The sequence below is a fragment of the Lepidochelys kempii genome, chromosome 7 (genome assembly GCF_965140265.1).
Source record: "Lepidochelys kempii isolate rLepKem1 chromosome 7, rLepKem1.hap2, whole genome shotgun sequence".
NCBI classification, from domain to species: domain Eukaryota; kingdom Metazoa; phylum Chordata; order Testudines; family Cheloniidae; genus Lepidochelys; species Lepidochelys kempii.
This window is the reverse complement of record NC_133262.1, coordinates 112,808,732-112,836,129: the sequence shown is the minus strand read 5'-3', so window position 1 is coordinate 112,836,129 and position 27,398 is coordinate 112,808,732. Positions and strand designations below refer to the sequence as shown.

At 41.6% G+C, this 27,398-nt stretch overlaps 1 protein-coding gene across 7 annotated transcripts in view; it reads left to right on the top strand.

Annotated features, from left to right (window-relative positions):
* Window positions 1–27,398, top strand: part of ATRNL1 (attractin like 1) — a 1,081,427-nt gene that overhangs the window by 498,836 nt on the left and 555,193 nt on the right. The window lies entirely within an intron of this gene.

Here is a 27,398-nt window from a genome sequence, read left to right as displayed (position 1 = left end):
GGCATTTTAGGCTTTATAAGTAGGGGCATTGCCAGCAGATCGAGGGATGTGATCGTTCCCCTCTATTCGACATTGGTGAGGCCTCATCTGGAGTACTGTGTCCAGTTTTGGGCCCCACACTACAAGAAGGATGTGGAAAAATTGGAGAGAGTCCAGCGGAGGGCAACAAAAATGATTAGGGGGCTGGGGCACATGACTTATGAGGAGAGGCTGAGGGAACTGGGATTGTTTAGTCTGCGGAAGAGAAGAATGAGGGGGGCTTTGATAGCTGCTTTCAACTACCTGAAAGGGGGTTCCAAAGAGGATAGCTCTAGACTGTTCTCAGTGGTAGCAGATGACAGAACAAGGAGTAATGGTCTCAAGTTGCAGTGGGGGAGATTTAGGTTGGATATTAGGAAAAACTTTTTCACTAGGAGGATGGTGAAACACTAGAATGTGTTACCTGGGGATGTGGTGGAATCACCTTCCTTAGAAGTTTTTAAGGTCAGGCTTGACAAAGCCCTGGCTGGGATGATTTAGTTGGGGATTGGTCTGCTTTGAGCAGGGAGTTGAACTAGATGACCGCCTGAGGTCCCTTCCAACCATGATATTCTATGATTCTATGATTCTAAGTATGTAAAAGGTTCTTATAAAGAGAAGGGTGATAAACTGTTCTTCTTAACCACTGAGGACAAGAAGTAATGGGCTTAAATTGCAGGAAAGGAGATTTAGGTTAGATGTTAGGAAAGGCTTCTGTCATAAATATAAAGGGAAGGGTAAACCCCTTTGAAATCCCTCCTGGCCAGGGGAAAGCTCCTCTCACCTGTAAAGGGTTAAGAAGCTAAAGGTGACCTCGCTGGCACCTGACCAAAGTGACCAATGAGGAGACAAGATACTTTCAAAAGCTGGGAGGAGGGAGAGAAACAAAGGGTCTGTGTGTCTGTCTGTATGCTGGGTCTTGGCTGGGGATAGACCAGGAATGGAGTCTTAGAACTTTTAGTAAGTAATCTAGCTAGGTACGTGTTAGATTATGATTTCTTTAAATGGCTGAGAAAAGAACTGTGCTGAATAGAATAACTATTTCTGTCTGTGTATCTTTTTGTAACTTAAGGTTTTGCCTAGAGGGGTTCTCTATGTTTTGAATCTAATTACCCTGTAAGGTATCCACCATCCTGATTTTACAGGGGGGATTTCTTTATTTCTATTTACTTCTATTTTTATTAAAAGTCTTCTTGTAAGAAAACTGAATGCTTTTTCATTGTTCTCAGATCCAAGGGTTTGGGTCTGTGGTCACTTATGCAAATTGGTGAGGCTTTTTATCCAACATTTCCCAGGAAATGGGGGGGGGGGGGTGCAAGTGTTGGGAGGATTGTTCATTGTTCTTAAGATCCAAGGGTCTGGGTCTGTAGTCACCTAGGCAAATTGGTGAGGCTTTTTACCAAACCTTGTCCAGGAAGTGGGGTGCAAGGTTTTGGGAAGTATTTTGGGGGGAAAGACGCGTCCAAACAGCTCTTCCCCAGTAACCAGTATTAGTTTGGTGGTGGTAGCGGCCAATCCAAGGACAACGGGTGGAATATTTTGTACCTTGGGGAAGTTTTGACCTAAGCTGGTAAAGATAAGCTTAGGAGGTTTTTCATGCAGGTCCCCACATCTGTACCCTAGAGTTCAGAGTGGGGGAGGAACCTTGACAGCTTCCTAACTGTCAGGGTAGTTAAGCATTGGTACAAATTACCTAGGATGGTTGTGGAATCTCTCTCAATGGAGATTGTTAAGAACAGATTAGACAAACACCTGTCAGGAATAGATATTAGATAATACATAGTCCTGCCTCAGTGAGGTGACTGGACTAGATGACCTGTTGAGGTCCCTTCCAGTACTACATTTCTATGATTCTATGATCTTCTCTTGAACAAACTAGGGAAATACAACCTTGATGGATCTATTAAAAGGTGGGTGGGTGCATAACTGTTCGGAAAACAGTTCCCAGAGAGTAGTTATCAGTGGTTCACAGTCAAGCTGGAAGGGCATATTGAGAGGGGTCCCACAGGGATCAGTTCTGGGTACTGTTTAGTTCAATATCTTCATCAATGATTCAGATAATGGCATAGAGAGTACACTTATAAAGCTTGCACACGATACCAAGCTGGGAGCAATTGTAAGTTCTTTGGAGGATAGCATTAAAATTCAAAATGATCTGGACAAACTGGAGAAATCGTCTGAATTAATAGGATGAAATTCAATCAGGACAAATGCACTTCCACTTCGGAAGGAGCAATCAGTTACACACATACAGAATTGAAAATGACTACCTGGGATGGAGTACTGTTTTAAGGAATCTGGGGGTCATAGTGGATCACAAGCTAAACGTGAGTGAACGGTGTATCACTATTGCAAAAGCAAACATCATTCTGGGATGTATTAGCAGGGGTTTTGTAAGCAAGACACAAGAAGTAATTCTTCCGCTCTACTCCATGCTGATTAGGCCTCAACTGGAGTATTGTGTCCAGTTCTGCGTGCCACATTTCAGGAAAGATGTAGACAAATTGGAGAAAGTCAAGAGAAGAGCAACAAAAATAATTAAAGGTCTAGAAAACATGACCTATGTGGAAAGATTGAAAAAATTAGGTTTGTTAATTTAGAGAAGAGAAGACTGTGAGGGCATATAACTGTTTTCAAGTACATAAAAAGGTTGTTACAAGGAAGAGGGAGAAAAATTGTTCTTGCTAACCTCTGAGGATAGGACAAGAAGCAATGGGCTTAAACTGCTGCAAGGGCAGTTTAGGTTAGACATTAGGAAAAACTTCCTAATTGTTAAGGTGGTTAAGCACTGGAACAAATTGCCTACTGAGGTTGTAAAATCTCCATCATTGGAGATTTTTAAGAGCAGGTTAAACAACCCCCTGTCAGGGATGGTCTAGATAATACTTAGTCCTGCCATGAGTGCAGGGGACTGGACTAGTTGACCTCTTGAGGTTCCTTCCAATCCTATGATTCTGTGATTCACAGCAGCTGAACACAGTTCTGACTGTACTGTCGTTTGGGCAGATCATTAGGTCTGGAAACTGTTTACTTCTTTTGCCAGTTATTAAAAAGTGTCATGTTTCTCACAGAAAAGCTGAAGTTCAAGTGTAAGATCTCTCAGTTGAGGTTTATTCTCAAATACCTGGTTTCCAAAGTACTGTTAGTAGAGGTTGCAGTTTTCATGTCATAGACGTAATTGAAAATGCAGAGTAAAATTGTGTCCTACAGTATTCTTGATCAAACAAAAGCAAATGCAAAAATTCAATATTTACACAGCAAAATTTGTTCTTATTTAAAAAATAGAAATTCCAATTTTTGAAGGGTTAAATTTTTGTATCCATTTATTTTATTAACTATCTAAAGGCAAATCTAGATAAACAGCACTGGAGAGGTTTGTACAGTTAAAAAGTACTATACACAGAGAGTTTATTTCTTTATGCATACATTTTGGGTAGGTGCATAAAAATTTATTTTGTCCTTTAAAAATAAATGCAGTTAAAAATATAAGAGATGGAAAATAAATGACAGTAATAAGATTTGTATACCTCAGACACCTCCAAGAAAGACCTTATTCCTTACTATCCTATAGCAGCTTGGGTCTATAAATCTTTTTGTCTGAGACAAATTGTGCTATATCCAAGATAGCCTTTCACCTTTAACTCACTGGAGCTATTTGTCTTCTGTCAAATTTAAAAAAAAATTAAAGATCTTGTGGTTTTGGATTGATAAGTCTTTTAACAATTTTAATAATTTAAAATCTATTAGTTGTAAACACTTTCAACATTATCTAATCTGGTGATAATAAGGAAGCTGCAAGGACTTAAATGAAATAGATGCTTTGTTTCTTACAGCTAATGGGTAATACATTATAGTAGAAAAAACTAAATATGTTCCTATTAATTTTTGAATAATTTACCTAAGATTTCCATAACAATTTGCAGTTAATAGTATCTCTCTCTCTCTCTATATATATATATAGAGAGAGAGAGATTGTCTAAGTAAATTAGATAAATATTTTAAAATATCACTTTACCATAATGGCATTTTGGAATAAAAGATCACTTTATTTTTTTTGAAGACATGTATGTAACCAGTATTTTTATATGTTCCATTTGCTACTCTCTAAGATTTGTGTGTCTGTATAATAGCTTTCTCCTTCAATATATATATTCTCCTTTCTGCTTGTTCCTGCTGTGATGAGGTATTATTCCTGTTTGTTAAAGCAAAAGAATGATTATTGTACAAAGGTGAAGTAAATATTGAGGGGGAAAACACTAAACAGAAATCCAAGAGCAATAAGCAGCTTGGTCTTAAGGAATAAACCTTCCATGCAAACTTGATTGCTTTATTGATAGTATTCCAAAGTTAATGGATGGAAGTGAAAAGCACTAGTAGTTTAAAGGACCTCGATTCAGTAAAGCTCTTAAACATATACTTTCATTCATCCCTCTTCAGAACCGCACCTGTGTATGTGCTTAACTTTATCTTTAAGCATGTGTGTAAGTGCTATCCCGAATAGGAATACTTTCCTGAATTGAGGCCTCATGCCTTGATCCTGTATGCTGCTGAACACTCCTATAAAGTCTTTAGTGACCCTCAGTTTTCTTTAAATGTAATGGAAATTAAGTACACTCAGAACCTCACAGGGGTTCTCAGCACTTTGCTGGATTGAGCCCTTAATATAATGTCTTGTGAAATCTTACTCCCAACAGGCTGATCCTGTGAACATTAGTGGCATATAGTTTATTTTACCAGGCATTGTCGTTACTGTGTTCAGTATTTATACAACAGTATTGCCTAGAGGCCTTTCTCAGGGTTGGAGTCCTATTGCTCTAGGCGCATTACAAACTCTGTTAAAACATGCTCCCTGGCCCCAAAGGCCTACAGTTTAAGGCCCAGATCTTGCAGTTCACGGCCACTCTGCAGCGTCCTCACTGACACCCACTGAAGTCCTCGGAATGCTATACTGGCACAGCATGTTGCAGAATTGAGACCTAAGAAGATAAGCAACATACACAGGCTGGAAGCATATGGATATAATCAAATATGCAGGGCTGCCAAGTGTCAGGCATCCGGCACCCCTGTCATGCTTTGTCGTGACTCAACTGGCATCTCACAAGCCAGCTGAGGCAGGAAAGCAGCAGGCATTTGCCTTCAGTTGTCTTTTGTCTGTCAGAGGTCACTGTGGTACTTGCTGAACAGGGAGCCAGATTCTGCTTCTCTCTGCTCCCCATGATAGATTAGGGCAAAGAATGAGCAGCCTGGAGATGGCCTTAGTGACTGGAAGAGAATTCAATTTTAGCAGTGCAAGATGAGGGGTCCCATCATGGCCTTAGGCTCCCTTCCTCCTCCCCTATGGTCAGCCACATCTGGCTCCCACTAGTGTAACCACCCCAGCAACCCAACCCCAGCTGCTTGAACAGCCCCCTGTCAGCCAGCAGCCTCAGCATGTTTAGCACCCTTTAGTGCCCCCGCACCCCCAGGGGGCTCAGTAGCCTCCTATGAGTCTTTGCCTCCTGGGAGTTCCAGGACCCACTCCCCACTTGTAGCCCTCTAACCCCAAGGAACCCCAGATCTCTCAGTCTTCCTGAAAACCATTGCCCCTAAATTTCCTACTCCCTCCTAGTGGCCTCTGCTCTCCAACAGTCCCAGCACCCTCTATTCCCTATGAGCCACCTAAACTCCGAGAGCCCCCACACTTCCTACCTAGCTGTACCAAGAGCCCCAGGGGGCACTTACCCATGTACCACCCCAGATACCCTCAGATATCCAGCTGGAGCTGCCAAGTTTTGTACAACTCTTTGACCGGTATCTGCTACTGCTCAGGGCATGGTGTGTTAACCATAACTTTAAGTTAATGGTTATACGGAAATTACATTATTCGTTTGCATAAAAGTCACATCAAGCAAAACAAAACTTCCGAACTATGGTTAGTTATATAATTTGCTTTTAAAAATATATAAATGGGTAAAATGTCAACTGTCTCCATCCGTCCCTCAATCTAGCCATCAGGAATTGGTCAGTTTGGTACAGGATATTGGACGCCTTTCTTGGCTTTTGAAACAGCATCCTGAATAACTGTTGCCACTCCTGACCAAAATAGTCATAATTTCATTCAGAGAAGGAGTCTTCTATTCCTCCTTCAAACATGCAATAATCTGACCAACACTGAAGAAACGCACCTTGGACATATCGGTTCTAGCCATTTACTACCTGGTGTCAAACCTCCCATTCCTGAGTAAGCTCAGTTTACAGTTATTTGAAAGGTGTTACCTTAAGGAAGAAGAATAATTATTCAGCATGGTATAAGTAAACTGGAAGTAATGAGATGAAATTTTAAAATTGAAAATTTAGGTTGAACAGCAGAAAAAATAATCCTAGCAATATAATCTACTGTACTAGGTTGTATAACAGTCTCCCAAGAGAAGTGGTGGCAGCCTCATCACTTGTGATATTTAAAATTAATTGAACAGTGCAGTAATAAATGTAGAATTGGGGAACAATCCAATCCTGCATAGGCAGGGAGCTGTACTAGATGTTGCATTAGGTCTTTTCAATACCTAGATTTTATGAGGAGCACAGGCTGTTGCTGGTATTGAAATTATTGTGATTTCATAATTGCTTCATTATAACTTCACTGCATGATCAAAAAAGAAGAAATGGCAAGCTGTGAAGGAAAAAAAAACTTTGTTTAAACATACAAGAGATTTGATAATTAAGAAAATGCTCAAAATATTTGAAGAGATGTACATTTCTTCAGATTTTTTGTAAGTATATGACATATTTCCAAGAACATCACGAATACTGGTATCGCTCATTACCAAATCAGGTATTTGATGTATCATAAGAAAGACTAGCTCTGTACAAAAGAGCAAGCTCTGTAAATTTAAAATGTGCTATTTTATTTAAGCATCAATTCGACACAATGAAATACTCTGGTATATGTATTATAAATTCAGTTCGGGACTGTGGCTTTGTACATCTGGTAGGAAGTCTACATATCCCTAAACCATTTTGTTATAAGCCAACGTTTTAGTGAATAACTGCAGGCTGATTTGGTGTATATACATGAATTCAGAGTGGAGGCAAGAGTTGGTTGTACAGCTGAGTTATCGATGTACACTGTAAAGACAACATTTTGTCATGATGCATTTATTAGTCTTTTGTCCTTTAGTAACTCAGCCAATGTGATGTATATCAGTAAAGTAAGCATCCAAATGGCTGGATTAGTTCTTCATACATAAGCAACTGAAATACTGTTTTCAGAATCAGTGCTCCTGAGTGCAAACGAATCAGTAGCAGAAAGAGATGGTTTTAGACAGATTGGTAGAAATCAGAGGGATAGGTGCTATTTTTATGGTTCTAACATGGATTGCATTCAGATTGAACACTCAAAAACAAACTTTCATTGATAGCCAAACCAAATTTTTAACAAAACTAAGATTTTAAATTTACAATTGGTAAATAGAGTTTGTTGTGTAGGGTGTAGAATGTTAGCTTTTTGTTGCTTCGATTCTTTGAAAGGAGACTATACCCTCCTACATGAACTTCTAGATATTTATTACTTCTAGCCTAAATTTTAAGGGAAGTTTTGCAAAATATTGTCTGTACATGTGCAGAACTTTGAGTGTAACATCTGCGGTACTACATTTGAAACACTAATACCTGTGTGTGCAATTGATCAATTCTGATACCTGTGTGTGCATGACTTCATACGCACTGTGACAAAGTTCCTCCTCTACCTTGGTGGGTCTTGTGCTTATTGGCAGATTTGCTTGCTTTGGAGCTACACGGCAGCGCTTAGTTTGCCTGTTTTCATGAATCCACAGTCCAGGTCAACTCCTCCTGTGTCTGATCAGGAGTTGGGAGGTTTGGGGGGAACCCAGGCCCGTCCTTTACTCCGGGTTCCAGCCCAGGGCCCTGTGGAATGCAGCTGTCTAGAGTGCCTTCTGTGCGACAGCTACAACTCCCTGGGCTACTTCCCCATGGCCTCCTCCTAACACCTTCTTTATCCTCACCATAGGGCCTTCCTCCTGGTGTCTGATAATGCTTGTACTCCTCAGTCCTCGAACAGTATTCGTTCTCACTCTCAGCTCCTAGTACCTCTTGCTCCCAGCTTCTTACACGCACACCACAAACTGAAGTGAGCTCCTTTTTAAACCCAGGTGCCCTGATTAGCCTACCTTAACTGATTCTAGCAGCTTCTTAATTGGCTGCAGGTGTTCTAATCAGCCTGTCTGTCTTAATTGTCTCCAGAAGGTTCCTGATTGTTCTGGAACCTTCCTGTTACCTTACCCAGCGAAAAGGGACCTATTTAAGCTGGGGCTAATATATCTGACTTCTGTTACTCTCCTGTAGCCATCTGGCCCGACCCTGTCACATATCTCCCTCACCCCGCCGCTCAACACTACGGGGTTGGGCAACTTGGGACATCAGGCAGTATACTCGTGACAAACCATCTGCATTGCCATGGTGGCTTTCAGCCCGGTGTTGTATGGTGAATTGGAAAGGTTGTAAGGACAGGAACCATCTGGTCACCCTTGCGTTCTTCTCTTTATTTTGCTGCATTCACTGAAGGGATGCATGGTTGGTCACAAGGGTAAACCGTCATCCCAGAAGGTAATAACGTAGTGTTTCCATGGCCCATTTCACAGTTAGGCACTGTCTTTCAACCATGGCATACTTCTGCTCTCTCGGGAGGAGTTTCCTCCTGAGGTAGAGGATTGGGTGTTCTTCATCTCCGACCATCTGCGATAGGACAGCTCCCAGTCCTACTTCAGATGCATCTGTTTGTAAAATGAATTCTTTGTTAAAGTCTGGGGCTATAAGCACGGGGTTACTGCAGAGGGCTGTCCGTAGATCCATGAATGCTTTCTCTGCGGCATCTGTCCACTTCACCATGTCTGGACTTTTATCAGGTCTGTCAGGGGACCCGCTCTGGTAGCAAAATGGGGAATAAATTGTTGGTAGTACCCCACCACACCTAGGAATGCCCGGACTTGCTTTTTCTGATTCGGCCGGGGGCCAATTTTGCATAGCCTCTGGTTTGTTTAGTTGGGGCTGGACCATGCCCCTTCCTACAATGTAGCCAAGGTATTTAGCCTCAGCTAGCCCTGGGTTGGCTGTGAGGCCAGCCCGTCTTAGCGTGTCCAGAACTGCTTCCACCTTTCCTAAGTGGGTTTCCCGGTCGGGGGTGTGAATAATCACATCATCCAGGTATGCCGCTGCATAACTGGTATGGGGCTGTAGGAGCTTGCCCATAAGACGCTGGAAGGTGGCAGGTGCCCCATGCAGTCCAAAAGGAAGAACAGTATATTGAAACAGACCCTCTGGTGTAGAGAGTGCCATCTTTTCTTTCCCATCTTTGGCAAGGGGAATCTGCCAGTATCCCTTTGTTAAATCAAGGGTGGTCAAAAATCGGGCATTGCCCAGGTGGTCAGCTAACTTATCAATACGCGGTATGGGGTATGCATCAAATTTGGATATCTCATTCAGCCAGCGAAAGTCATTACAAAACCTAGTGGTGCCATCGGGTTTGGGCACCAACACAATCAGGCTTGACTACTGACTGTGGGACTCTTCGATGACTCCCAGCTCCAACATCCTTTTTACCTCTGCCTTGATCTCCTCCCTTTTTGCCACTGGGACCTGATAGGGCATTAAAGTTACCTTTGCCCCAGGGTTTGTGATAATCTGGTAATATGCTTCGGTGGTCCGACCTGATTTGGTTGAAAACACATCCTGGTATCGGTTGATCATCTCAGTTACTTCTTTCTTCTGGTTTGGTGTCATACAGTGGATATCCTGATCTGCTCCTGCATGTTATTTCCCTGGATCGGGGTCTCTTGGGCCACTACACACGCCTCTCATTGGTGCCAAGGCTTTAAAAGGGCAATGTGATAAATTTGTTCATGTTTCCGGCATCCTACCCCCAAATGCCCCACAAAAAGATGACTATGGGCCAGACTTAATACAGCATTCTGGTGTTTTTGAGGTACTAGGATCTGCTGTAACTTCTGCCCCTGTACTGGTGCAACCCGGTATAAGAGATTCTTCTTCATTATGAAGTAGGGTCCTGGTTCCTGGGTTTTCCCTTCCACGGGGACCCCATCTATTTCAGTCACCTCCTTCTTAATGTTTTCGTACCTTGGATCTTCAGCCTGGTCCTGTCCAAAATTTCCTCTCCCGAAGCTAATCTGCCCAAGATCTAGGGGGCCAGTCTCTGTTGCCTCTACTGGTTCAGAGGCGTTAGGGTGTGGGTCAGACTCGGGTGCTTCTCCTTCCTGGGTGGCCTCTTTTTCAGCTGCTCGGGTCTGCCTAACTACGAGAGCGACCTTCTGGCTTTGGGCCAGTAGACGGGTTCCCAAGGCCTTAGCTGCCCTTCTTTCCTTTTTCGTCTTTCTATGCTGTCTGGGAGTGGAGAACAAATCTGGGGATATTTCAGAGAAGGTTGGGGGTTGACAGTCTACTGTGGATGCCTCGCTACTTTCAGAGCTTCCCCCTTTCTCCCATTCCCCTACTGGAAGTAAGTCTTCAAACCCTGGGAAGTCCCTCCCTATGAGCACCGTGTATGGGAGTTTGGGGACTACACCTGCTGCTACCTCAGTAGTGTTCCCCTGAATCTCTATTTTTACTGGGATGGTGGGGTAATAACCAACTGTCCCATGGACGCATGTTATCCCCATATGCTTAGCCCACAGCAGCTGACTATGCTTCACGAGCTTCCCTGAGACAAGCGTGATAGCACTCCCCCAATCAACCATTGCTGTGGTCTCTACCCCATTTAGCTTCACTGGTCTGGTGTACATATGTGGGGTTAGTGAGACCCCCACAAGGTGGATTAGGGAGCTTGGGTCTGCCCAGTTCCCCAGGTTACACTGCATAGGCTCCTTGGCATTGGGACACTGTGCAACTATGTGTCCCCACTCCCCGCAGGAGTAACATCTGTATGGAGCTCTAGGCGTTTCCTGGTCTCTTGGTTTGGGCAGTCTAACATCATGATCCTCTTCCCCCTCAGTGCTCTGACTCTGTGTGGCTTCTGGTGGGCCTTTAGCCCCTCTCTTTTTCCACCTGGGCTCTCCTGGTGGCCAGTCATCTGAGCTCTAGGGCTTGGTGCTACTAGTTTAACCTGGGGTGCTTCTTCCTTAACTGGTCGGGTCAGCTCCCTGGCTGACCTTTGCCTTTCTACCAGCGCGACAACCTTGTCGTAGGTGGAGGGTTCGTTCTGGCTTACCCAGGTGCGAAGGTCTGGCGGTAGTCCTCTCATGTACCGGTCTATGACAAGAACCTCTAGTATCTTCTCCGGACTCTGGGACTCAGTTCATAACCACTTTCGTGCGAGATGGAAGAGGTCATATAATTGGGACCGCAGGGTTTTGTTTTCCTGGTACCTCCTCTCATGATATCACTGGGCCCACACTGCGGTCATTACCCCAGATCTGGCCAGGATCTCTGCTTTCATCTGGGAGTAGTCTGCTGCAGCCTCTTCAGGCAAATCATAGTAGGCCTTCTGGGCCTCCCCACACAGGAATGGAGCGAGGATGCCAGACCACTGTTTTCGGGGCCAAGCTTCCTGCAGAGCTGTCCTCTCAAAGGCCAGGAGGTATGCCTCTACATCATCCTCCCGCATCATTTTCTGCAGCCAATTGCTGGCCCGCATGATCTGCGTCCCATCATTGCTGCGGTTCAGCTCTGTAAGGGCCTTTACCTAGGTTACCAGTTCCTGAAACATAGCCCGGTCTTGAGCAGCCTGGTCCATCAGCAGGTGATTAGACTCTTGCTGCAGCCGCACTGCCTCCAGTTGGGCGGCTGCCTGGACACAGGTAGCTTCCTGCTGGGCAGCCGTGGCTTGTATCAGTGCCCGCACTACCTCCTCCATTGAGGTGAAAAAAAAAATAAACCCTCTCCTTTTTCCCTCCCCCCCTCCCCAAAAACCCTCCTTCTTCCGCCGCGCTGTGCACACCAGATCCCACGTTTGACACCAGTTGTGACAAAGTTCCTCCTCTACCTTGGTGGGTCTTGCGCTTATTGGGGGATTTGTTCGCCTTGGAGCTTCACGGCAGCCCTTAGTTTGCCTGTTTTCGTGAACCCACAGTCCAGGTCAACTTCTCCTGTGTCTGATCAGGAGTTGGGAGGTTTGGGGGGAACCTGGGCCTGCCCTCTACTCCAGGTTCCAGCCCAGGGCCCTGTGGAATGCAGCTGTCTACAGTGGCTCCTGAAACAGCTTTGCGACAGCTACAACTCCCTGGGCTACTTCCCCATGGTCTCCTCCCAGCACCTTCTTTATCCTCACCATAGGACCTTCCTCCTGGTGTCGGATAATGTTTGTACTCCTCAGTCCTCCAACAATATGCGTTCTCACTCTCAGCTCCTAGTGCCTCTTGCTCCCAGCTCCTTACACGCGCACCTCAAACTGAACTGAGCTCCTTTTTAAACCCAGGTGCTCTGATTAGCCTGCCTTAATTGATTCTAGCAGCTTCTTGATTGGCTGCAGGTGTTCTAATCAGCCTGTCTGTCTTAATTGTCTCCAGAAGGTTCCTGATTGTTCTGGAACCTTCCCTGTTACCTTACCCAGGGAAAAGGGACCTATTTAAGCTGGGGCTAATATATCTGCCTTCTATTACTCTCCTGTAGGCATCTGGCCCGACCCTGTCACAGTACAGAAGAAATGGGTTTCATGAGTGTAAATGGTATGCCTACCTACATAGATGTTAGAATCTATCGGTGGTGTATTGCTGCTCAAAAAATGTGTGTGCTCCAGCAGAGATCAGTTTAAGGCTCCTCTGAAAGTGTATTCCAATTGTGTTATATTTTGAAAATCAATTTTTATAAAAGAAAACCAATTATAGCACAGGTTTCTATTTTATTCTCTCTGTGGTTCACAGATCAATTTTTTCATTTTTAGCCAAAATAATTTCTCATCCATTCAGTCACTCCACTCACCCAGTCATACTGTCTCTCTCTTTATCTCTCTATACAGATTCTTTTCCTAGGGCCTAATGGTTGTTTTCTTCCTCTCCAGAAAACATCATGTCTTCCTCTTGTCCACTCTAGGGGCACATCTACACTAGAATAAAAGACTAGCACCACGGCTATGGCTGGCTTGGGTTAGCTGACTGAAGCTCATGGGGCTCAGGCTATGGAGCTAAAAATTGCCGTGTAGATGTTTGGGCTCAGTCCAGGGTCCCAGAGCTTGGGCTCCAGCCCAAGCCTGAATGTCTACAGAGCAGTTTTACAACCCCACAGCCCAAGCCCTGTGAATTCTAGTCAGCTGATCTGCGCCAGCTGCTGGTGTTTAATTTCTGTGTAGACATATCCTAGGCGGTCATAGCTGATTGTCCTCTCTCTGGCTGAATTTGAAGAGCATTCTTTCTTTCCCTGGGGCTCAGCCACAGTGGCATGTGTTACTGGGTTCAGAGCAGTCAGAAGTGGATTCTTCCATACCATTCTTTCTCCATACACCCTCCCCACCACACCCCACCAGAGATGAAAGTCTTTCCTGTACCAGCCACATAAGAACATCTAGCAGTCTAAGGGCATATTTCCCAGTGTGGGTAGAAAAAATTACACTAGCTCTGCCTGAGCTAGCATGCTAAAAGTAGCATGTATATGGGGATAGCATGTGCTCAGGAGGAAGTGGATGTTGTGGTGAACCAGGGCTGGGGGTTGGCAGAGAAAACCTTCTGATGTGATGTGAGAGAGGTGCAAAAGAGTTAAGAGGAATGGAGGGAATCAACAACCATATTGATGGAAAAAAGGGAAGAGACGGCAGGAGGCCCAAGAGCAGACTGGAAGTCATGCTACCTGTAAATAGTGGCCTGACAGACAACTCATGCCTCTGGTCTCTCTCTCTTTCAGGTTTTTCAGGCACAGCACTGTGGTGTTTGGGCAGGGGGAGAGTCATGTAGTTTTCCACTGGGTCCTGGAGATCTCCTTGCTTTCAAATTTTTGGTTTTAGTGCAGCACAGAGAACTGCAGCACAGAATTATAAAATATTGGAATGAACAAGATCATCTTCTTCCCTATTCCAATGGGATATTATGTTTTATAGCAATAGAGGCAAGAAGGGATAATGCATATGTAACCCAGTTTAATCCAGTATTGGTCAATGGACCACATAATAGGTTTTATGAATCCATTACTGCCTTCAGTGTAATAAACCAAGTCCCTTTAGCAGTAAATGCTCACGCTTTTACATTCAGAGGTCAACGTTCTATCCCCACAAACTACCCATCCTGAGACCTAGGGTTTTACAAACACCATGGAGCTCTCTGGTATAAACCAGAACCACTTTCAAATTTGATAGTCATGAGAACAACAGGACCTGATGAAGAGTTCTGAATCAAACTGAAATGGAGCAGGAGGGAAGCCACTCTCATGCTTGCCTTGAAGATGATTGAGTTTCAAGGATGGATTGAGGTTGGGAAGAGTGGGTCACTTATGAAGAAGACATAACACTGGTAGTTGCTGAAGGCTCCCTGGCTTTCTCAAAAGAGAAGACTTATTGCTTGAGCACCTTTCCCCTCTCTCCACAAGAAGTCCTAGCTCTGAATATGTACGTAGGTATTGGGCTAACCGCACATGTCCAACCCTTTAAAAAGTAACAACAACAAGAAGACCAAAAAGCTGAAGTTAAAAGAAGATGAGTGAATGTCCAGCCCTTTATTTTATCTCCATTCCCGAGGTCAATCAGTCTCTCTCTCTCTCCCCGTATCTAATCTACCTATCCATCTCAAATCATTACATATATTGTCATTTGTGAAAAGTTCCAAGTCCACCCATACCAGTGATAGCCTTGCTTCCATAGCAACTAATGCAGTTTAGAGGGGGGAAATAGAGGACGATTAAAAGAACTAAAAGCATACAAAGCAAGAGGCTTAATCTGGGAAGAGATGCCAGACCCATGGCTTTGCCAATCATTGGTAAAGCAGTCAGCTCAGACTTATGCTAGTAAAGTATCCAGCTAATATGTGGACATGCTATTCTTACTAGAATGCTGTATTACTCAAACAATGGTCCTTATTGCAAACCAGCAAGTACATTGTATTGGTACTTTATTTTTGGACAGTTTATACTCTCTGCATGAATTGGGGCAAAGGTTTTAAAACTGATCTTAACATATGTCCACTGTGCTCTGTAAACCAGCGATAGTACTTATTTACTTCTACTCTGTCAACAAATAAGAGCACCGACTTAAATGTGAAATTTTCTTTAATGTATCTCCACAAACACTCCTGTAATTAGTCTGGAAACATGGGAATGGGGAATTACAGGTGGGCAGTCTTGGTGAAGCGTCATTTGCCACTTCAGAAGAGCTCCTGTAACTGCAGGTGCACAAAGGAAGGTAGGTAGGTAGGTCTGGAGAAGCCTCAAGAGTCAGTGCAGCCACAAAATACTTGCAGTGCTGGTTTGTTGCAACTCTTAACTGTTAATTCCAGTGGGACATATTAGACATGCAGAGAGAGAATAGGCTGTCAGGAAAGCAGAGTTAGTGAGCCCCCAAAGACTCATAACTAAGGCAACCCAAATTTACAAGTGGTGGGAAAACAAGAGTACAAATACATTTTTTAAAATGTTATTAAATGTTTCCCTAATAGCTTTTTTAAAAAATGTGGCAGAAACAAAATATGTGATAATTAGGTGAGCTGTTAAAGATTTTACTGCCACTTTTAGAGGGTTGACTTGCATAATTAATTTATGGTTTTGACACCTGTGTGTAATCTCATTCCCAACTCTTGGCAATAAAATTTTATAGCTTACAAAATTATCACCTGTTTTCTTGGTATACATACAGGAAGGATAGTAGCAAGCAATTCCCTTAGTATGTCAGCAGTTTACAAAGAGGAAGGCTTTTTTCCCTTCTCAGTGGGTGGGGAAGGAGGCATGGAAAGTGCATTCAGTAAAAAGACATGAGACCAACTCTGGTGGTCTTTGCAGGGGACAAGGGAAGGAGGGAAAAATCATCCTGCCTCTGGCTGAGCAGCCTTGTGTGGCTTTTACTACAGCCTTGGAGCTGCCGTAGCCCTCAGGATGCTGACACCTTGCTCTGCAGGGGGGAAATGGCTGGGTGATCTACTGATGCTATTCATATATTTTAATGTCAAGTGCTTAAACAATCTATAAGCAATTTATTTGCTATATGGAAAAAACCCACATATTCATTGTTCCTACCTCATTTAATGAAAATTCAGCTTACTTCTTATATAACTGGTAAGAGGAAATAAGACTTCCTAATAAATGAAGTTTGATGTCTGGAACTTCAGAGTAAAAACTAAACACAACGTCTTTGGGGGCACTTTATTAATCTTGCTTACAGAATTCTCGTTTTCTGGCTAGAATTAATGCTAAGCTTACTGTCCTTCTGAGATCATTACTATTCCTAAGATTGAAGTAGTAGTATTTAGGATTAATGAAGGGTGACATTTCTGAAATAACTTGCATTTACATTCTCACAGCACCATTTGATCCTGAAGGAATTCATAAGCTAGATGAACAAGAACTCCTGTGAATGACAGCCACCTCTCAAGTGAAATGCAGATATTTAACAGTGCACCCCATCAGTGTATAACTGTGAAGGGATGTAGGCATGTGAGTATAGGGAGAATGTAATTACCTAAACTAGTATTTGTCCAAGATACCAGAAACTAGGCACATGTTTTTGAGAAAACTGAGAACTTTAATGACCAAAAGTGATTGGAGTCTGTTTTATGTGCCATTTAAAAGGTGTCAGTTTCACCTGCACAGTATCCCTGTGTACCATGTTGAAACACTGGTTTCCAGTGACTTGGTGGGAAGAGTTCCATTTAGTAATTCACTAGCGCTACTTTCTTTAACAATGAAGATCTAAGGTCCAGGTATTGACCAGGCCTAACTTTGTATAGCCTATGTGATCTGATGACAGCACAGTTCAAGGTGGTATTTCAGAATTCTTTTTAAAAGTATCTTTCCTTTTAGACAGGTTTCAGAGTAACAGCCGTGTTAGTCTGTATTCGCAAAAAGAAAAGGAGGACTTGTGGCACCTTAGAGACTAACCAATTTATTTGAGCATGAGCTTTCGTGAGCTACAGCTCACTTCATCGGATGCATACCGTGGAAACTGCAGCAGACTTTATATACACACAGAGAATATGAAACAGTGGGGTGGGAGGAGGTATTGTTTCATATTCTCTGTGTGTATATAAAGTCTGCTGCAGTTTCCACGGTATGCATCCGATGAAGTGAGCTGTAGCTCACAAAAGCTCATGCTCAAATTGGTTAGTCTCTAAGGTGCCACAAGTACTCCTTTTCTTTTTCCTTTTAGAGGAACTGTGCCCATATTTGTTCTTGTAGGCTCCTCAAAAGGAAGTTAAACCCATTGAAAGAACTCATTGTAGACAGTCCCATATTTTCTCCCATGACCGAGGCCCTTTTCTCCTGCTTTAGGAGCTCATAAGGGCAGGGAATCTTCTAGCCGAGAAGTCTTCAGGGAACCCTCAGCTGGCATAGCCAGCTCGTGAAGGGAGTGTGCCATAGGCAGATGGGAGATTTAGGTGGAAGGCTGCTGTTCTCTAGCTTTCTCAGCTAGTTAATGGCATGCTGGGAGCTGTTACGAGTTGCTGGGGCTGCTATAAACTGTGTTGGAGCATAGACCTGACCTGAGAATCAGGGAACTACAGCCAGCTCCCTGCTGCCTATTGCTGCACCCAGAAGAGAATCCAGACCATCGTTTCTCCAGAAAATAGGATTTATCTTATTCAGTTCCTGTAATCAGATCTCACAGCTGTTGAGCACAGATGTATTTATTAGCAAGGTTGTAATGCTAGTAAAGGAATGTAAATATAGGAAATATCTGCTGAAAACAGTAATATCTACTAATAAGAAAATAAAACAAAGCTTTTAACCCCCTATGTGCATGTGCAAGTATACTTCTATTTATTTATAGGTAGTGTGTGTGTGTATACGTACATACACACCTGGGAAATGTTGTTGTTGTATATGTTGATATATAATGTGATAGGAACTTGGTACAGGACCTACTTATTTTTCAGAAAGAAATTACTAAAGAGAATGAAATAGAAATAAGTGTAAAGCACTAGATGGCAGCCTTGGTATGCTTAAAAAGGGTTTAAAGCTCAAGAACATTTCAAGGAGAGTATTTTAGGTGATAAATACAAGTAGCATTTATCCTGTTAACGTAAATTTCCCAGGTATTTTAAGTTGAAGTTGAAACTTGAAATGAAACTGGAAACAATAAATTTTAGTATTTGGAAATTGTTTGTGCTAGCTGAATTGTAAGAAGTGGCCCAGCAGTTAGATTCTCTGCTACTGATCTTTATATTGCTAGTTTTCTTTTGGGACGTCATTAGTTTAAACTAAATACCTACTGTAATTGTAAAACTGTCATGCTTGACTTAGAATAATGAGTTCCAACAATTATATCTAACACTGATTGACTTTGATACGGATTGAGGCAATTTTTATTATTGTTAAATACAGTAATAGTAATGACTACAAACTGTCATTGTCTTTTGAATTTGTGGAATCGTATGAATAAATGCTGTTCAAAAAGAAATCTCTTTGGTATTTAAAGAGGCTAGTGGAACAAATTACAGTTTGAATCAGACAATCCCAGGATGCTTTGAGGAAAGATAGGTCTTAGCAGACTGACTACTCACAACATATAAAAGAACAAAAAGCACCAGAAAAACACAGTCTTTGCCTTGAGCTAAAATAACAACACAAACCAATTCTGGCCTTCCAGGGAATTATAAACTAGCCTCACCAAATACCTTAATTGTCTAATAAAGTATTATGATGCTACCCCAAGCTCTGTAGGTACACTGGCCTGCTTGTGTGTCTGCCTGTTACTTGTTTATATATTGATTTATTCCACCAAATAGCAGCTTGTTTTGCAGCATTTAGGACAGGCTGGTGAAACAATTTCTTTGCTGCAACTCAGCTCCTGTTATCATGTGATTATGCAGCATGCTAGCCTAAGGATTTTGGGGACCAGTGAAGTAGTTCTTCGTACTGTCCAAAGATAACTGCCCACTTTGCATAAAAAGAAGTGTGTGGCATGGGGAAGGATCTCTATGTATCCTTTCACCTGTTTCCTGTTGCAGAAGTGGAACCCAGTTCCTGGTTCCTTTCATGATCGGTTTACACTGATTGATGTTTCCAATGCTATCATTACAAGAAAAAAGTGCTAGAATTTTAATCAAGGCTTGCAGGGTGAAATCTTGGCCCCATTGATGTCCATGAGGACTAGACTTTATTTACCCCAGGACTATTTTTGACTCTTCCTCTGACTAGGAGTAAATCACTTCACATAGGAGGACAGTAATCAGTAATACCTCCCTGCCTAGGATGTGAGGCCTTTGCAAGATTTTCTAATGAAAGACTCTGTATGTCTTAAATAATTAGAGATTGCTTTCTATGTCTAAGATAATAGAATCCTGAGCTACATAAATTCCAAGGACTTGCTTATTAGAATATGGACATCACCATGTACAGCATCTCTTTGATTGGCTGAATCAACTCAATTCCAGACAGGTATATAATAGCCTATGAGACATTGTTTTGTTAATTTATCATCAGCCTTCTTTCTCTTTGGGGTGTGGAGTTTATGTAAACTCTTCCCAAAATATAACCCATTGATGGTAAGCTGTAATTTACTATAGTCTTGATATAAAAGGGTAGGAATGACAGAAAACCGAAGGGCAACCTGTTTGAGGTCTGAAAGGCAACAATGCACGTTAGCAAAATAGATGAAATAACAAACAAGACATTCAGGAAAAAGGTTTGAAACATACCCGATATTAAACAATATGAAGGTGTGCTAATGAAAAGTGAAATATTTGGAGAGAGAGTACATCTAGTAGAAGAGTTGAATTCTTGTCTGAAGAGTGACTCATTGATGGGGCGGAGTGAAGAAAAGTATCTGTAAGGGTTCCATTTTTTCTGTCTCCATTATTTCCATTTGTTTGTTTTATGAACAAAAATATGTTGTCATTTTTTCTAAACACCAGCCCTGCAAACTAAACCAGGCTGTTAGGAGGCTTATTCCTTCACCCAATCACTTCCCTGGTCCTTCTCGCATGAACAGAGAGCAACAATACCCGAAGTCCAAAGGTGCAAACAATTCGATGTTTATTGGGGTGAACTTCCAGCAAGCAATGATTCCAGTTTCACTCCTTAGTGTCCCCCTTCCCAGCTCTGACACTACAGAACCTTGCCTGTGTCACTGTTCCCATTTCCCCCTTTAGCAAAACATGATTCCAACTTCCTCCCCCTTTAGCAAAACATGATTCCAATTCCCCCATCCCCATTCCCTTGTTCCCATTCCCCCCTTTTCTTCCTGATGGCAGACTATATAGTAAAACTTGAGTTCTGCTTAGCTATACCTTAACCAATTATTTTACTGAAATTTAACCAATCCTAACATATTGTAACATGTTTATTTAACCAATTATATCCCAGCACCTTAATTAGTTTACACCCAGCAAAATTAATTATACAGCAGACAGAAACAATCACAGAACCAGACAGAGATTATACAGACAAACAATAGGGAAATGGGGACTACAGTGACAGAACAACAAAGAAATGAGGATTTCACATCCTAGCTATTGATAAGTGAGTTCTTGCCAGAGAGGATGCTATCAGACTAAGTTTCCTTTTATATCTTCTAGGCACTTCCCTTTCTCTGGAGATGATCGGCATTATCAGGACAGGATTGTATTCCTAACAGCCCAGTAGCTATTATTTCAATGTGACCAGTCTGGAATGTAAGGATGTGACCATACGCTTCCCAGCTTTTGGCTGCCTCGGCTGCTTAGCCACAGGCCTTAGCCTAAGAACCGGGGTTCAGACTGTCACAGTGAGAAAAGGCCTTATACAGGCAGACAGAGATTTTGATTCTTTCTTTCTTTTATACCTCTATAACTAGTTAAATAATAAACATATACCTAAATTGTTAAAGTGTAGGCCTTTACAGACAGGCCTGAATATCTGTATCCCAACACAGGCATCTGAGAATGAAGCTGGGGTTCTTTTCTTCTCTTGTCTGTCCGCCTATCTGTCCATTTCTTTTTGTCTAATACACATTCTCGTAGTATGATCTGTTATAAATGTTCTGTAAGCGAAATTGGGCCATCAGTTGTATTTATGCAACCCCAGTGGGTTTGTACAGGTGTAAATAATTGAAACTTAATATTCTGTTGATGATTTATGAACCAGAATAAAATCCAGTTCATCCTTTTTTTGGCTGAATTGGCACTCCATGGTTAACAGGAGTAAAAAGCTATGAAAATTTGTTGTTACTAAAGGCGGCAGATATTACTCTGAATACACATGGGGGAAGCATGTCTGTGAATGACAAGGTCGCTGGCTGTTTCACAGTAACTTTAAAACATTCTAATGTCCACATTCTGAGTGTGGTACATAAGCCTTGAACAGTTACTGGTATCTGCTGTAACTCATTGCTTTGTAAAGCACTTTAGAATACATTGTGTATGAAAGACATTGTATAATACAGAGTTCTATTCTTTGTATAACACAGTTTCTATAAAAGTGTGGTAGATTTATTGACACTCGCAAAATGTGTTGTATCCCCTTTTAATGACTGATTTACTAGAGGATATGACCTACTACTGCTACAACCAGCTAATGGATATTCCATTAGCTCAAATGGTAGAGGTCTGTGCTGCAGTGCTAAAGAACCAGGGTCCTGCCTCTACTAATGACCCATGCCTATGAGGGGATCATTATGTGCAAATGTACAATTTAATATGCACACACATAATACAGCCCCAAATTTAATATGGACATGCATAATACAGCCCCAGCTTCTGCATGGTGAACTTGGGCACGCTGTAAGAATTTTGGTAGGTTTTTATTTTTGCTATTTTTCTGGGTTATTTTATGGAAATTGATTAATTTTAGGGGAAGAAGTTTATATGCATTTCTGGAATGAATGAAGATACGTTATTTATAGGTTTTGTAAAATAAGTTGAACATTATAGCAGCAGGATTGAAAATAACATCAAAATTTTACTTACCTCACTAACTTTCTCAGAAGATACATCCTTTCCTTGAGGATAAATTATGGTCACAAACAGAAAATGGGTGTATTTTTTTCAAACCTTTTTTCCATTACAGTTAGCAGAACGTGCAGTTCCCAGCTAACTGCCATTCACATATAATGTGTCTTTAAGAATAAAATAAAAATCAGGATACACAACATTGGTCCTATTATATTTCGTACATAACAGTCAGTGTAACAAATAGTAGAATGTTAAAACAGATAAAACACTTTTATTGTTAAATCAGTATCAATCAAATCTCATTTGGTGACTATTTGCCTTTTTCAGTTCCATGAGCGATTTTTTTACTGTCTTGCCCCTCCCTGCTCCACACACACATTTTCAAATAATCAACTTCCGGTCCTCTTATATCATGGAAACCCCCCTGAAAGCCAAATAAGGTAATGGGCAGTAACAAGTCCCATGTGCCATTCCAGAACACACTTCTTCTGCATCTGCATCTTATTGCTAGGTGCTACTTTTTAAGAAAAAAATACACAGAGTTTTTTTATTGATGAAAGATTTATATGATGACCAACATTTGCAAAAGTACAAAGTGACTTTTGAAAATGGGAGTTAGCCTCATAAGTGACTTAGGGGAAGCTTTTTAAAGGTACTCTGAAGCCTAAAGATGCAGACAAGTGCCTAGTGGGATTTTCAAACATTTAAATGAGAGTGAGGCACTTAGGCACTTTTGAAAATCCCACTACGTGCCTGACTACATTTTTAGGTATGTACAACCTTTAAAAATCTGAGGTTTAGACACATAGAAGTCCAAGTTTCCTTGAAAGTCAACGGGATGTAGACTCCTAAGTGCCAAAAAACATTTGAAAATTTTATCTGATATCTCTCATATTTCCAGCAAATCATCATGTAGAATTATCTTTTATAACTAACTGCTATGTCATGTATCATCGCATTATTTTACTAAATTAAAACAAAAATATTGCTAGTTAGTTGTGAGTGCTGTTGAACAGAGATCATAAGCAGCCATTTTAAAATATTCCTTACAGCAAACACTAGTATAACATTTGTATTTATACTGATAATAAGATTTATCAATGTATTTTCATGTTTTCTAATGGTATAATTTTTTCTGCCATTTTCAGATTGTCACCAGGATTAAGCCCTTTACATAATGGGAGAAAGTTGGAATATTCTATATGATTATTTCATTTTTGAAAAGACTGGACTGTTGCAATATATATTTGTTAGCACATTTGCTTATATTTTGTCCAGAATGCTTCAGCCTGTATTCTTAAAGGAACCCACTTGATTGAAAATATTGCCCCAGTTTTAAGACCCCGACAATGTCATATTAATTTCAAAGATGTATTACTTACTTTTAAAATAGTTAATTTTTACAATTCTTTATATCTGACAGAACTTTGCTCTCTGTATATCAGCTCTCCCTTAGGATGAGAATCAGCAAGCTGTTAGGTCTGTCCAAGTTACATCTAAAAATCTCTGGAAGCAAAGGTCTTTACTAACTATGCTCCACTATTGTGGAACTAGTTCCTGTTGTAACAGGCTGAGTGCTACAACAAGCAACCCTTAAAAATAAAGGAAGAGAAACTTCAGGTTGTTGCTTTTTTTAATTTGAAAACTCTGATTATATTAATCATATTTTATTTAAAACATCATTTGACAACCCCTCCCCTCTTTCATGAAAGATGGTATATCAATACTTTGTGTTGATTATGCTGTTGTTGCTGTTGGATTTTGAAACTCATGCCCCTGGCAGTATGTTTCATCAGAAATGCAAGTGGATAAGATAGGCAATAGTAAAAGTTGCGCAGCAAATGACCGTGTTTGTTTGGACACTGATGCATAACTGGTAATAGTGAGGATCAGTTGGATCCTTACACATGGTATGTTCAAGATAAGGGAGTTAAGGCATGAATGAAGGAACTTCAGTGAAAGTTCAAAAATCAGTTATCCTAGTTTGAAATAGGTCTGGTGGTAACCCTAATTTAGATATGGTACAAGTGTGACAGATATATTTTGGTCACAAATGACAAACATGATCGACAGATCATGACAAACTGACCTGAAGAAGAGCTCTGTGTGGCTCAAAAGTTTGTGTCTCTCACCAAAATAACTTGGCCCAATAAAAGATACTACCTCACTCAACTTGTGTCTCGAGTGTGATCTATAGCAGTTGATAATGGAACTCAGTCACAAAAGCCAAATTTCTGCAAATAGATGTGAATATAAGTAAGACTGTACTCAACAAACTCTTAATGAAAATACAGAATAATAGCTGTAAACTGCAGAAAGGAGAAACAAAATGCCTTGTACAATAAATAGATGAAAGTATATCTTGTAGGACTAGCATGAATAGAGGGTGCCCTAAATAGAAAAATGTGGGAAGACTGCCTGTGACAAGGCTGGCGTTGGAATGATGAAGGAGGTTCCTACTGTAACTTTAAAAGAGATTTCAGGAAATAAAAATAGCATGGTACTATTCTTTGATTTTTTCCCCCAGAAAGGCAATTTGCCTTTTTATTCATAAAATTAGTTACAGCAATCCAGTCACACAGAATTGTCATGAAAATGTACCAGCTGAGGCACAGAATCTTCTCATTTGCCTTTTACCACAATGGTTACGATTGTGGAAAAACTGATCATATTTTATTCTGTATCACCCAACAAAAAACCCTCAACAAAACGTTAATACCCTGTTCAGTGGGCAAGTACAATTTGATAAACTTGCTGCAATCCTTTCTTAAACTAGTAAAATAAGTGGTCAGTGAAACAATAATTTAAACATTCTAGGAATGAAAAAAAATAAACTGGCTATAATGAATAGAATTATCAAACAGTAGTTTAATTACCTACCTTCTAGAAACCGGAGATAGTTCAGAGAAAAAGTTCACTAAAGAGAGAAACCCAAAACTTCTGTGCTTAATTCCCAGCTACACCAAGTTTACATAGCTGTAAGCCACCTTTCCCTTTCCTTGATCTTAGGGTGCCTGAGGATGAAAATACTGCTCTAATTTATTTACCTTACTAGCAGCTATCTGCTGCACTGACCAAGGATGTAGTGGAACTCGTACCACTCTTCCTCTAGTGTGCCCTTTCCTCAATCCCGACATGGAATGGGAAGAAGCTGGGTGCGTAGTGTTTAACCTCTTGAGTACCATCTCCAATCAGATGTTAATTAATAATACAGAGAATTCCTACATCCATTGTGACTGTGTAATCTACTAATATGTGAAATAAATGTAGAACTATTTGAATGCTCTTTGTTATTTGTTGAAATGACAACAGAGCTTCTGTAACAATTTTGCCTTTTAACAATTCATTTTAAAAAAAAACACCATTATTTAGGAAATCCCCTTTCATTGTAGGACTCTTGATTTATGTGACTGCCTCAAAGGATCCCCACTTTTTATCTTGCTTGTGGCCTTCAAACAATTTTTATCCCCTCTATTACAGCCAGCAACCTTGCCAGTGTAGCCTTTTCCTATCAATTGTGGTGACTGACTGCCCATTATCAGTTTCTGTCTTGGCAATGAGCAACCACTCTTGGTAAAATCTTTCACTGTCCACAAGCCTAATTTCCGGAGTAGGTCTGCTTTTAGTTGGTACTTTAAGTGGGTGGGAAACAATGTGGATTAAGAGCACCAGCAATTCAGCATCTACCGCTTGCAAGATAGGCATCTATACATGTATAAAGTCAAAAAGGGAGCCAGGAGCCTGACCATATGAGAGCTGGGACTAGTAACACCATCTATCATTAAAGTTGCCCCACACTTCTCAGTGTAAGACCCTGTTTTTAGTTGTTTATAACTTTGCCTTAACCATTTGGGCTGAAATTTTCCATGCTGGATGTCTGCCTCAGGCTAAATTTTTTGGGAAAGTTTTAGCCAAACAATTCAGCTGTTTCCAAGAATGATATTAGGGAAAACATGCCCATGTTAAAAAATTCTGTTGATGTTTTCTTTGAAAACTTCTAGCATTCTATGCTTTGGAGCAGGAACTTGAGATTGGACGGCGGTGTGAGAGAGGTGCTTTTTGACATTCCAGTGAAAATCTGCCCATATTTGGATGCATTATATAAGCCTTTAAAATAAACAGTTTGTGCATGCTCAGTTGAGACGTTGGAAAATTTAGCTTCTAAATTCCCTGAAAAGAATAGTGTCTGCACTATGTATGCTCCAGCCTGAGGCTGAGTGCAACTTTCCCTGCAACTGAGTTGCTGTGAACTGTGCCAGTTCTGGGTCTGGGCAGCTGAACTGAGAGCAGGGAGAGACACTCTCTTATGCTTTTAATGACTCCCTGGCTAGGCCCACGAAGCATGGAGGAGGAAGCTACTGGATTCAAAGGCAGAGAAGGCAAGGGAAGAACCTGTGCTGTGGGAGAGAGAAGGTTGGGACAAGGAGCAGTGGGTGGATGGGAGCCTACAATTGCCTGGGCAGGGAGCCTGGGAGCCAGGTAGTGAAATGGTCAGGGGGAGTGAGCCAATAAGTGTGAGGAGACTGAGAAAAAATCAGGGTGTTGGAGGGAGAACTGAGACTGGCTGGACCGAGATATTGAGACAATGAGCCAGGGATGAGGAGCTGAGAGAGGGAGACTGGTTCTGGGAGCCAGCAGGGATATGGTCATAGGTGGGGAGCACTAGAGGCCAGGATGGAGTGGTAAGAGACATGTGAGATGAAGAGGCCGAATGAGGGTAACTGAGAATGGCTGGGCAAGGAGACTGGGGCAGGTAGTCTGGAATCATGAAACTAAGACTAGCTGGACAAGACTGGGACTCTGATGAAGAGCTGAGGTGGGGAAGAAACAGGACTGGAACAGGAGGAGGAGGCGGCCGGGCAGAAAGGATCATGACTGGGGGGAATAGGCAAAAGAGTCTGTGCTCACTACAGCACACTCCTTTCCAGAGCCTGGAATACAACCCAACATTGCTGAGTTTCACCATTCCTCTGCTGTCAGCAAATATCTGTGAAACCCACTGGCAGAGTGTCACATCCCCTTCTAGTGCTGGTCCACATAGAGGGGTGACTACCACAGCTATTAATTACTCTGTTAGCTCAAATTGCTGAGCTCTTGTGTGGTGGATCTAAAGATTCCAGACCTATCAGTGATGACCCATATGAATGTCAATATGTCATGTGAATGAATTTGTTTTTTGTTTCAAGTTTGCTTTTTTAAAAACGTAGGAAATTACACACAGACAATCCTATGTTAAAATAACATTAGTAAGGTTGTTTGTAGTTTTTCTGTAGCTGCATTGATCGCAGGATATGAGAGACAAGTTGGTGAAAGAGACAAGCTTCTTAGCTACACAGAGTTGTTCTTCAGGTCTGGAAAAGGTAATCAGTGTCACAG